Below are 12,841 nucleotides of genomic sequence, written 5' to 3'. Positions count from 1 at the left end.
AACATCTAGTCTATGATTTCCAATAAGAACCTTGATCTTAAATCTTTAAATCACAAAGAAATAAAGATTCCAGAACACGGTAATCTTAAAGGATATAATAGAAARAGYTATRTCRTKCAACACACATGCAAATGCCACCCTTATATCCAAATGTACACCTCTCCTTGATATGCGACCCTAATCTCATGGTACACCTCTCCTTGATACGCCACCCTTATTTTCTCATCAAATATTTTCACAGAATAATTTCAAAGAAACCGCAACCATTGAAATTATTATCAATACAAAATCATTTCTTTCAAAACTTCCTTTTTATGATAAAATAACATTTCTTATCRAAAACACATCATTACATCAAATCCGGTCAATCTTGACTTAGCCGGACTTCAAATCCGGTCAACTATCCGGACAACACACATAATGAACTTTGTCCGATTTACACATGGAAATAATTCTCAATAATTTTGTCCGGATAACAAGTCCGGTCAATACCTCGCATAAAGCTTGATCGATTTATCACTTAGAATAAAAATCAACATCTTTGTCCGGATAACAAGTCCAGTCAATACCCCGCTCACCCTTTGACCGATTTAAAACAATTCGGCCACCGAGTGATCGTATTCCTGCTTCCCAGTTTTAAAAGATAACTTTTCTTACCAATCATAACCCGCTCAACGTTTGATCGGTTTAAAACAATCCGGACAATACATCATTTAAGCCTTGTCTGATTTAAAACAATCCGGACAAGCCTTGTCCGGTTTAATATCCGGATAAAACATTTGAGCAAAAGACTGATTTCTTTCCAAAAAAAAAACAAACAAGATTCATACAAAACCAGTAATAATTTTATACAAAAGAGTTTAGAAATTACTCACCTTATCAATCTTTTGAAATCAAACACTTGAAATCAATTCGAATCTTCAGCCAAGAATAATTCGGTCAACTCTCTTCTCTTTTTAAATCGCATAACTTTGCCAAAGCAAGAAGAGAAAATATGGAGGCTCAACCTCCCTTTTATATTTTCCAAATCAGGAAAGTCGGCTAACAGCCCCTTTTTCTTATTCACACTATATTATACACTTATGCACACATGCACACACACATGCATGCATACATATATTATGTATATATATATATATATATAACATATGCATTTCATATTATGCACTTTTTCACATACCAGCATGATCAAATATAACAATTTATTATGCTATCACGAAATCATTTAATTAAATAATCACACATTAATTACCTTGGGTGATAACCAGGATCAAGTTATCACACGTGCTAAACATGTTTCCATTTTTTATTATTTTTTTGAGCTGAACTGAAGCATTTCTTAAATCTATTTTCTAGGGGGAGTCTCTAGAAGTTTTTTGAATAAATGTTTTCGGGAAGTGAACCGTCTTTGTGGAAACGAGTACATTTTCTGAACAGGTATTTCCTGAGATCTTACTTGCGTAATTTCTTATCATACATAACTCCAATACATGTTTCAGCTATTCTTGAAATTGTTATTATCACGCCTCTTAAATAATATCATTTTTGGTGAATACGCTCATTATTATTCAAAGGTTATTTTTTCTGATTTTTTTACCTTGATTGATATATACACATTCGATAATTCTTTGAATACCAGATTTTGTAAACTTGTACTTATAGATCTTCATTCATTTCTATCACATACTGAATAATATGATTTTGCATATCACTCCTTATTTGATTGTGCTTCAAAGTTATATCTTGATCAATTTTATATCTGATCATTGTGTGTGATCAACTGAGCATGTTGCTAAAATTTAGGAGAGACTGAGTGTTTAACAGAAATACCTCTATGGAATGTCAGAACTGACAAACCTACCTAAGAGGACAACTATATCTGAGTGAGCTTTAAATACAAAAGGGTTTGTGTGCTGAGCTTAAATGAAAAAGAGAGGGGCAGTTGTTGTGAGCCAAAAGAATTGATGAGAGTTGTGTTAGAATCAAAAGATTAAAAGAATCCCGTTCCAAACTTCTAAATTTCGGGCATACCACATAATCTATTAGTTCTCGATTCTTTGGAGACTAATATTGAAAAAGGCAAAGCTCAGGCCAATTCTTGTCACAACCCCACCAGCTACTCATTTATCTCTTAACAGATAAGTGTTTCAATAACACTTGGGGCACGCAGTTCACAATCTATCAATTTCTCATTCGAAGAAAGTTGATATTGAAACAGAAGAATATATGTCCCCCCTTCAAGTCTTTTTCATCAATAATTGAGTCTGATAAATTTGTGTAGTCCATACGGTTTATCATTTTGAGCCTAAATAGAAGCATATGTTGCTTTATCTTTCTACACTACACACATTTTGCATTTTATATGTTATTTTGCCAAAACATTCATAGATATACTTTTCATAAGATATCGATGATTGAATGGAAGACCTGGTGAGATGAACCTTAAAAAGTCTCATATATACAGTACATTCGTTGTACTGAGTATATATGTTATACTCACAGGCCAATCTTTTTATAAGATTGAAAACAATTTCATACATTGAAATTGGTTGTTATCTTCCCATTCCCTTTAATCTTATAAGATTATACAAGTGAATTTGAAAAGATCTGCTTACATTTTTATGAATTGACGGTTCTTGCTGATGTTTCATTCATTCTGAAGTATGATGTAATGATTCTCATTTCATCATAAGGGGGAGTATGAAATAATGAATGAAATGTTCAATTTCGAACGATATAAGGGGAGCATGTTATATAAGATCAAGGGGGAGTAACAACAAAGATTGGCAAAAGGACTCAGAGGAGTGTGACTAGAAATTATTACTGAAGATTATTCTTGTGCTACAATGTCTGAGAGTTTTTGAATTTGAAGATCATCCTTACAACAGTTTACAGATAAAGATTTCTTTTGAAGAGAAAGTTTGTTCGTTATCTGAAGAAGTTCATTTTTGAAGAAGAGTGTTAGTGATTTATTTGTCTGAAAATTATTTGAAAACCATATTTTGAAGATTATTTCTAAAGATCTTTGCTGATACTGTTCTACATTGTCATAAGAGAAGATCATTGTTGTTCTACATTCGAGGGGGAGAATGTTAGAAGATTTTCTCAATAAACGATTGTCTGAAGGTTTAAAGTGATGATTGTTTTGAAGTTTTTGAAGAAGTCATAAAGAGATTAAAGCGACAAAGTTCAAACGAGATTCAACGCGCACAAATTCTTTCAAGCCTGAATACAAAAGGGGAGAATGTTATGACTGAATTTCAGTGTTAAATTGTATTCGTCTTGAAAGATAAAATGGTCTAAAATTGTTGTAAAGTCATCGTGTTTGACTTTTCTGATAGTTTGACTTTGACTTAGAAGGGTTCAAGTTTGACCCTATATAAAGCTTAGTGTTAGTGTAATTGTAGTAGATGAGCTCATTTGTAAAGATACGTAAAGAAATAGAAAGTTGACTATTTGACTTTCTCTCTCATCTCCTTCATAGTGTTCTTATTGGAATCAAATTTGCCATGGATGTTTAGAGATTACTTGAAGATTGATCATTAAAGAGGACTTACACTTTCTTTGCAAAATGCAGGGTGAAGATCACCAAAACCTGATAAAATATCTTTTATGTAGAGATAAATGTATTGTAGCAAAAATATGCAATCTGTTTGTTAACCAAAATATAAAGCCAATAGATTGCTACAACACATAGTACAAATGTAACATATTGGAACTCTGGATCTCTTAACAGATTTGCCATAAAACACCTCTGACTCAACGGACCAGAGCTCCTCTACCCTTGTAACCAGAGCCTCTGGCTCTACTAACTAGAGTCTCTGGCTCTACTGACTAGAGCCTCTGCATTCAAACGAAATAATACCCAACCAGAGATCTTTTGGACCAATCAGAGTCTCTGGTCCAAAAATAACCTGCCTTTACTTTTTGAAAGATTAATATGCTAGAATCAGAGCTCCTCTAGTTCTTTACTCCATTTACAAATATTTAATTTAAAAGATAGATCTCTGATACAGAGTTCAGATATAGAGCTCAGGTACAGAGCTTTAGACAAAAATGTAAAGTAACTATTGTCAAGATTCAGAGCTTATGTATAATACATATAGAGCTTCTGGATCATAAAATTTCCAAATATATTTTTAAATTCTTTCCATATGACCAGAGGTCATCTGGTCCTTCTAAAAGACCAACTAGAGCCTATCTGCAACATTCTCACACTTGTTTAAACTTGATAGAAATCATTTAGAAATCATACGCAATTGATGCCTCTGGTTATAAATCATTTTCCCCTTCTCAATAACATCAAAGTTATTATTTCTAAAAAACAGTACCTCTAAATCATCAAGTCACAAAGAAATATTGATTTAGATCTATTGTATCTGATAGTGATAATAACAAGAGTTATAATATTACCCACACTGGGAATTGCCACCCTTATAACCATAGGTACACCTCTCCTTGATATGTCACTCTTATTTCTCTTTAAAGCAGGGTTCCTTACCATAACAGACTTACGTCACCACGTCTGGAAGTACCAATACCCGTTTCATGCAAGAACAGACAAATGTCACCACGTATGGGGGAACTATTTCTTAAAACAAAGTTTCATTCTAGAAGAGACTTACGTCACCACGTCTGGAAGAAACATTTCAAAATAGAGTTTCAAACCAGAACAGACTTATGTTACCACGTCTGGAAGAACCACTTCCCAAAATATAGTTTCAAACCAGAACAAACTTACGTCACCATGTCTAGAAGAAACATTTTCAAAAATAAAGTTTTAAACCAGAATAGACTTACGTCACTATGTCTGGAAGAAACATTTAATATCTTTTCCAATATTTAAGATACCCTTTTTCACAATGTAACAGTTGAAGCAGATATTGTGAAATCCCATCGTTACATAATTCAAAATTAGTTAAAATCTCATTCATCAATTAAAACTGTACGGATAACTTTGTCCGGACAAGCTTATCTGGACATCACATGTCCGGACAACCTTAGCCGCACATCCCTATCCGGATAACACAACCAATCTGAGCAAAGAACAACTATCCAAACAACACTCAACCGGATTAGCTCTTATCAGACAACATAGTGTCCAGAAACAATTCTCACCATTCAACACGGTGTCTGGACATACCCTGATTGGACAACACAGTGTCGGATCATACTCTAATCCGGACAACTCTATGTCCGGTGAAGAGACTTAATCGGTCAAAGGAGATTAATAAGAACATATACATCGCATTTACCAAACATCATCAATCCAAAACTTATACAACCAGTAATCAAAATAATACTCAAATGCTGTTTTCAAAAACAAAAACTCACCTTTTTGTAGATTCAGAGTTTTGAAAGAAAACAACAAACACGAATTAGAAATGATCCCAACTTCAACAGACTATACAGACAGTATACTTTCACTCTTAATCTTCCGAAAGTGGCAGAAAAACTTTACCTGCAAACTCTCCTCACTTAAATACCCTTCCATAAATGTAAAGGCGGTTCAAAGATAATAAATTATAAAACTTCTTTTATCACCCCATGCATATACACACATGTGTATACATCATATGCATGCAAATAAATTCATGCACACATACCACATAAACCTCATATACTTCCATGCATAGACATGCATGAACATAAAACATGCATACCTACATAAACACATGCACCCACACATGTATTCGTATAAAACTTATTACATCTTCATGTATGTGAACATACATGCACTCACATTTTGATCTCATGTAAGAATGTACCCATATGATCAATTATAGCAATTAACCACATATTCACGTGATCACATAATCAGGTAATCACATAATAATTACCTCAGATAATAACCAGGACCTTGTTATCATAGTCATCCCCTAAATTCTAAAAACTATATGCTCTTCTAGTGTAAGTAATTGATCGTCTATGTGAGTTCAACTTGCAAACACACGTATCCGAAAGACGTCGTTAGACTGAAGAAGTTTTGAAGAAGCAGGTGGAAGATCATGATGAGCAATATACATGCATGGAAAGATTGCTCAAAAGGATTGAAGATCTAGAAAGCTCTCGATATCGTTATCACAAGATCATAAATGATGGCAGTGGTGGATCTAGAACTTTTGGTGATGGAGGGTCAAAATTAAGATCATGATCACGTAGTTTGCAAGGTAACTTATATATTTTTTAAGGTGATACACCATAACTTTTTTTTCCCTTTCCGATGGATCCCAAGAGAGAGATATTCAAATGAAATGTTTTAGACATCAAATGAGTAGAGCTAGTTGAGGGATACTAAAAGAATTATAACCACCTATTAATTCTAGATATTGGTATTTTCAAAAAAAATCATTTTTTATCGAAATAATAAAACAACTAATAAAAATATAATAATTAGGCATCAATTAACATATCCTAACCCTAACAGTTAACAATTAACAATGAGGCATCAACTAATAATAAACTCTAACCTAACAATCAACAAAAAAATAACAATTAGGCATCAACTAATAAACTCTAACCCAAACAATTAGCAAAAAATTAATAGTTATAGATAAACTAACAAACCACAACCCTAACAATCAATAAGAAAAAAAAGTATACAAAAAATTTGACAATGAAACTAGGTTAATTTTTTTGTACAAACAAACCTTACTTTTATTGGGAGTCAAAACAGAATATATAATAAAAAAAATAAAAAAAATTATAATATAAATAAAAAAGTTTTAAAAGTTTATGGGGGTCAATTGACACCCTTAAGTAAACTGTAGGTCTGCCAATGAATGATGGCATATTTTATCAAAAGACTATTGTTGATCTACTTGTTCCTTCTTCTTAAAACTTGCAACAACCATGTGGGAAGATTGATGAATATAAATTGGATATGATCTTAGTGGCTAAAGACATTGGTACATTCATGGGAACTATACAAGGTCAGGTTCAGAAATTAACTGACTCATTTGATCTTGGTGAAATAAAAGAATCTCTTCGGATGTTAAATGCGAAGATAGACACATAAAGAAAGATATCTTATTCCATCATCCAGAAGTTGTCACAACCTGTAGCTCTTACTGAATCCTCATTTACATTCACTGTGGATGATAGAGATTTGATATACATCACTGATAGGAAAATCAAAAAGCTTGAGAGGTTATTTAATCAAGTGATTGCACAACTTTAAAAACTCATGGACCTATTTCCAAGTGTTAGTAAGGTGGAGAATAACTTAAATCCTACCACTAACTTATAAGCGAATGATGATGACTCATTAGACCATCTGAAGTAGAGGTATCAAATGAAAATAATTTGGACAACGATTTGACTGGGGGGAGAAACAAAAGAAAGATGACCATCTTTATCTTTATCATTATCGTCATATACTTTAGACCATGGCTCACTTATCCTTCAACACTCTCCCTTGTGCCAGGTCAAAGTAGTCATGGTACATTATTGTTGCCTCATTAAAACCTTACGTCAAAATAAAAACCTAGTGGGAAAAAATAAAAATAGGACAAAGGAAAGAGTACAACGCACCTGTTTATAGACTATTCATATAGTCTAGTATTCCCTCATATTGGTACATCAATCATATGAGTAAAGAAAACATTAGGGTATTTAAACAGTTGCCTCACTAAAACCTTACACCAAGGAACAAATCCCATTGGGAATAATAAAACCTTGGGTGAAGAAAAGAGCACAATATACTAATATCATATGTATAGTAGATCCTCCCTTTCGTTTACTACTCCCCCTCATACGTACAATAATCATGGGAGTTGAGAAAATCTCTGCATTCCAATGCTTTTCACATGTTTCTCAAATGTGGCCTTAGGTAGTGATTTGGTAAACAAATCAGCCACATTCTCCTCAGACCTTACTTGATTCACTTGAATCTTAAGGAGAGTCTGTTGTTGCTGGTTATAGAAAAACTTCGGCGATATATGCTTTGTATTATCTCCCTTGATATACCCCACTTTCATTTGTTCAATACAAGTTGCATCATCTTCATATATGCATGTGGGATTTTAAGTGGTTGAACTTAAACCACTAGCTCCTCTTATATGTGCAATGACAAACCTTAGGTATATACACTCTCGAACCGCCTCATGTAGAGAAATAATCTCTGAATGGTTAGAGGTGGTAGCTACAAAGGTTTGCTTGGTCGATTTCCAAGAAATCTCCGTGTTCCCAATTGTAAAAACATATCTTGTTTAGGAACGACCTTTATGTGGATCAAAGAGATACCTAGCATCAAAAAAACCTACTAATATATCATTCGGGGTTACTATAAGGGATAACGCTTTCTTTGTTAATATCTTTAACATGTATTGTAACCCCATTTTTCTCTTTGTAGGGAAAGAATAAGCCCATGTCGATGGTTCCTTTCAGGTATCGAAATATATTCTTGATACCATTCCAGTGACGTTGCATTGGCGCCGAGCTAAATCTAGCTAACAAGTTCACTGAGAATGTACTATCTATCGAGTACATTGTTCTAAGTACAATAATGCACCTATTGCACTAAGATAGGGAATTTCATCTCCCAACACCTCTTCGTCATCATCCTTTGGACAAAATGGATCTTTCCTTATATTGAAGCTTCGACCGATCATGGGAGTGCTAGCCGGAGGCGTTTTATCCATATTAAATCGCTTGAGAATTTTCTCGATATAAGCGGACTGGTGGATAAGGATTCGATAGGCTCGATGTTCTAGTTCTATACCTAGACAAAACCGAGTTTTCCCTAGATCTTTAATCTCAAATTCAGATTTTAAATGGCTTGCAGTATCTCTTATTTCATCAAGAGTACCTATTATGTTCATATCATCAACATATACAACTATGATTGAAAATCCATAACTTGTCTTCTTTATAAAAAAGCAAGGGCACAGTTTGTCGTTCTTATATCCCTTCCCAATTAAGAATTCACTCAGATGGGTATACCATATCCGCCCGAATTGTTTTAATCCATAGAATGAGCGTCTAATTTTAATTGAAAATGTAATATGTGGTTTAAAGTTACTTGAATTGGGTAGTGGAAGGACGTTAGGCACTTTCATGTATATATCTGAATTAAGATCCCCATAGAGATATGCAGTAACCACATCCATAAGCTGCATTTCCAATCCTTCAAAAACTACTAGGCTAATTAGATACTGAAATGCTATTACGTCCATTACTGGGGAGTATGTTTCCTCATAGTCAACTCCAGGGCGTTGTGAGAACCCTTACGCCACAAGGCGAGCCTTATATCTTATGACTTCGTTATTCTCATTATGCTTTCTGACAAAGACCCATTTATGTCCTACATGATTTACACTTGGTGGGGTTAGCACTACTAGACCGAATACCTATCTCTTTGCCAAAGAATCTAGTTCTGCCTGGATTGCTTCTTTCTATTTAGGCCAATCTGCTCTCTGTTGACACTCTTCAACTGAGCGTGGTTCGATGTCATTGTGTTCTACGATCTCATGAGCGACAATATATACAAATATATCATCAATGACTATGGATGATCTTTCCATCAATTCATGGGCATTCTCATAATTCAGTAAGATTTCTTTGTTCTCTGGAATCAATATTGACTTTGGAGCATCATCCAGTAATGATTCATGGACATAAATATAATAAGAGACAATCTCATGAGAAGGGTTTTCAATATTGATGATAAGTGGATCAGATTGTGCCTTACTCTCCTTTTTTTTCTTGGATGAGTATATATCGAACCAAGTGGCCTCTCCCTTTTCCTTTTGGGAGCCATGGCCTCAACCACATTTCCACTATGTGTAGTTGCAACACTCTTTCTGACGGTGTTGTGCCCCTGTTTGGGGACTTCTAACCTTGTTGGTACATTTGCAGCTGGTATATATGTTCGTCACTTTTGCAATATCAGTGAACGCATAAGGTATTGTTAGACCCCATCTTGTAAAAGTGTAAACAAGAAGTCTCTTACTCTAGTCTTTAGGACTTAGTATTTTGAAGTGGTCTGGACCAAGAGCTCTCATGCAGAAGACATCAAGAGACAGAACTCTTACTTAAGATTTAAGTGTCCTATATATACAGAGCTCGTGCTCTATTCCAAGGAAGATCAAGCCTTAAGCGCCAAAAAGGTTAAGTGCTTGATGCAGAGCTTCTCCAGACATAGAGCCTCTGCATAGTACATACAGAGCCTCTGAGTCTCCTACTCCCACAGAATGCGCGCATGATTCAAACTTTCCTGCAAGACCTCAAACAGAATCTAGAAGGTTTGACTCAGTCCGCTCCACTTCCCAAGGAACGTGAATGATAAGAACTCAGAACAATAATTCAGAGTTTCAAGCCAAGATTCTAGGAGATTCTGTTTGAACTCAGTCGTATATAAGGAGGCATCCTCCTCAGGTTACAAGTACCCGAGTATGCCAAATTAGACTATAGCGAAATCTTGTGAGAATACAATTAGATTGAGAGCTTTACTATTTATTCTTCTCATCTAATAAAAAGCTTCCGACTTATTCAAGTTCATCTTGCATTCATATTTTATCTTTAATACTTTTTTTGACCTTTCTAGTTACATAACTTATATTCCACTCATACTCTGATTTATTTGTGTATTTTGTAATTAAGAGGAATTTGGGTTCAAACAATTGGTATCAGAGCCTGCTAATCAAATCAATTGATTAGTCGACCGATATCCAACAAGGATATTCCTCTTAATTTGGTTACTCGTTTTTAAAAACGTATTTCATTCCGACCTTTGATCAATTTTGTTTAAAAACTTTTGCTTTGCGTATTCTCCAAATCTTTCAGTTCTAGAAACTCAACGTTTTCACTTTCCTGTCAAACTCTTTTCAAAAACTTCTTAGATATGTCTAATCAGTCGTGGAAATCATTGTACAGTGTCGGTTCCCTTACAAACCTCCTACTCTCATTCGGGAAGAATATCCCCAATGGAAGATTAGGATGATCAATTTCTACGAAGGTCTTGACCTTGAATTGTATGAGTCAATTTTAAATGGTCCTTTTGGACCCACAACCTTGGTTCCAAGAATTCCTGCTGATGATGATACGGTCGAAGTACCTACAAGGCACGTCCCCAAGCCCCGTAGATATTGGGGCGATGAAGATAGGAGACGGGTGGAGATTGACCAAAAGGCCAAAAGGCTTTTAATCATGGCCCTTTCCCAAAGAGAATTTCCAATCTTTTGACGCCTGCGAATCTGCCAAGGATCTATGGGATCAATTGGCTAATCAACTTGAAGGAATGATAAAGATGAAGAAGAACAGGCGTGCTCAATGTCTTAATGAGTACAACAGTTTCCAAGCTCTCCCTTATGAGTCTCTCGAGCAGACTTATCAGCACTTCAACACCCTGATCAATAATTGCAGAAAGTGCAATGTGATTAGTAAACAGAGGAATTTAACATAGACTTATCACTTGCTTCTACCTCTAGTTATTCCCATTCTGATATGGAAGAAAGTATATCTGTTTTAACCCAAGATTTTCTAAAACTACAGCAAAAACTCTCTGTTGAAAAGTCAAAAAGAAAATCTTTAGAAAACGAAAAATCGTTCGTTGAACGAGAAATAGAGTTGTTATCTGTAGAAAAGCAAGAGCTCTCTATGGAAAAAGAAAAACTATTAAAGATAAAACTTTCCACAGAAAATAGTCTTAAAACAGAGTGCTCAGTGCTAAAAACGGCCATACAAAAAAAGCATAATTTTTTTCTTCGAGAAAGGGCGTGATAGAATAAATTCTGAAGCTTTGAAAAATTATTTTCAAAAAGAGAGGGTATTCTTACACCAGAGCTTGCAAAGAAAATAGCTATTGATTAAAAAGTATCAAGATGCTCAGCAGGTGTATGAAAAAATAAATTCTCAACAGGATAAAGGAGGGATAGATTATATAGTCCTAGACCTCACCTGGAAGAAGAAATATACTCTTGAGGCTGTGTTTAGGTTAGGGGCAGAGCAAAAACCCAATTTTCTGGCTTTGCCTAAAAACTCACTTTTTAAAAGATGTAAACCTGAAAATGGGCTAGAACTCAAAAACTGAAATTTGAAAATATTTCTTACTCTTCAAAAGGTATGCAACCAGTTGATTTAAACATCATACAGAAGACAAAAGGAATTTTTTGTTTTGGCTCTCATAATCCTGAACATCTTAAATCAAGTAATGATGAAGTCAAACCCAAACCAGAAGAATACAAGAGTTCATCGAAAGATGATTTTGTTAAAACTCTAGATCCAAATTTGATGGATGATTTTACAGAAAAGGTGAGACAAGATTTTGAGCAAGATTTGCTTGAGGTCTTGAAACACCCTCTGTATCTCATGTAGATAATTCTGAGAGTAATTCCTCGGATATTTTTGGAAGTTCCTCTTCACAGCAAAAGAAAGATGACGACACTAGTGCATGTTCATGAGTATCTCAAATTCTCAATGATACCTTTGCAACTCAACATCGACACAAGGATTTTCTTGACTCTGACTCCATATTAGAGGTGGACTCGAGTAAAGAGCAAGTTGAGACATAGATAGTGGAACCAGGACCAGAGGTTGTTAAACTTCCAAGTGGGATATCAAATAAATCTGCTCCAGTTTGGAGCAGAGGAAAAAGATTCCCATATGTCCTGATTTCGTGGACATGTGCTTAAAAGCCAAGTCTTCTCTAGAGCTTGAGAAGGAAAACAAGGCTAGGAAACCTAAACCTGTTACCTCTGCATAAAAAGTTTCTAAACCTAATTCTTTAAAGCCAATTAAGCTCACTCCAAAACAGAAACGAAAATCCGCTGCTAATATTATGTTAAATTCCTCTGTTTCAACGAGGCCTCTGAAGGCCAAAGGAGTAAGAGGGGACAAAGGA

The sequence above is a fragment of the Cynara cardunculus genome (assembly GCF_001531365.2).
Source record: "Cynara cardunculus var. scolymus isolate 2C chromosome LG 5, CcrdV1, whole genome shotgun sequence".
NCBI lineage: Eukaryota > Viridiplantae > Streptophyta > Magnoliopsida > Asterales > Asteraceae > Cynara > Cynara cardunculus.
The sequence above is the reverse complement of the archived record's forward strand: the minus strand, read 5'-3'. Positions refer to the sequence as shown.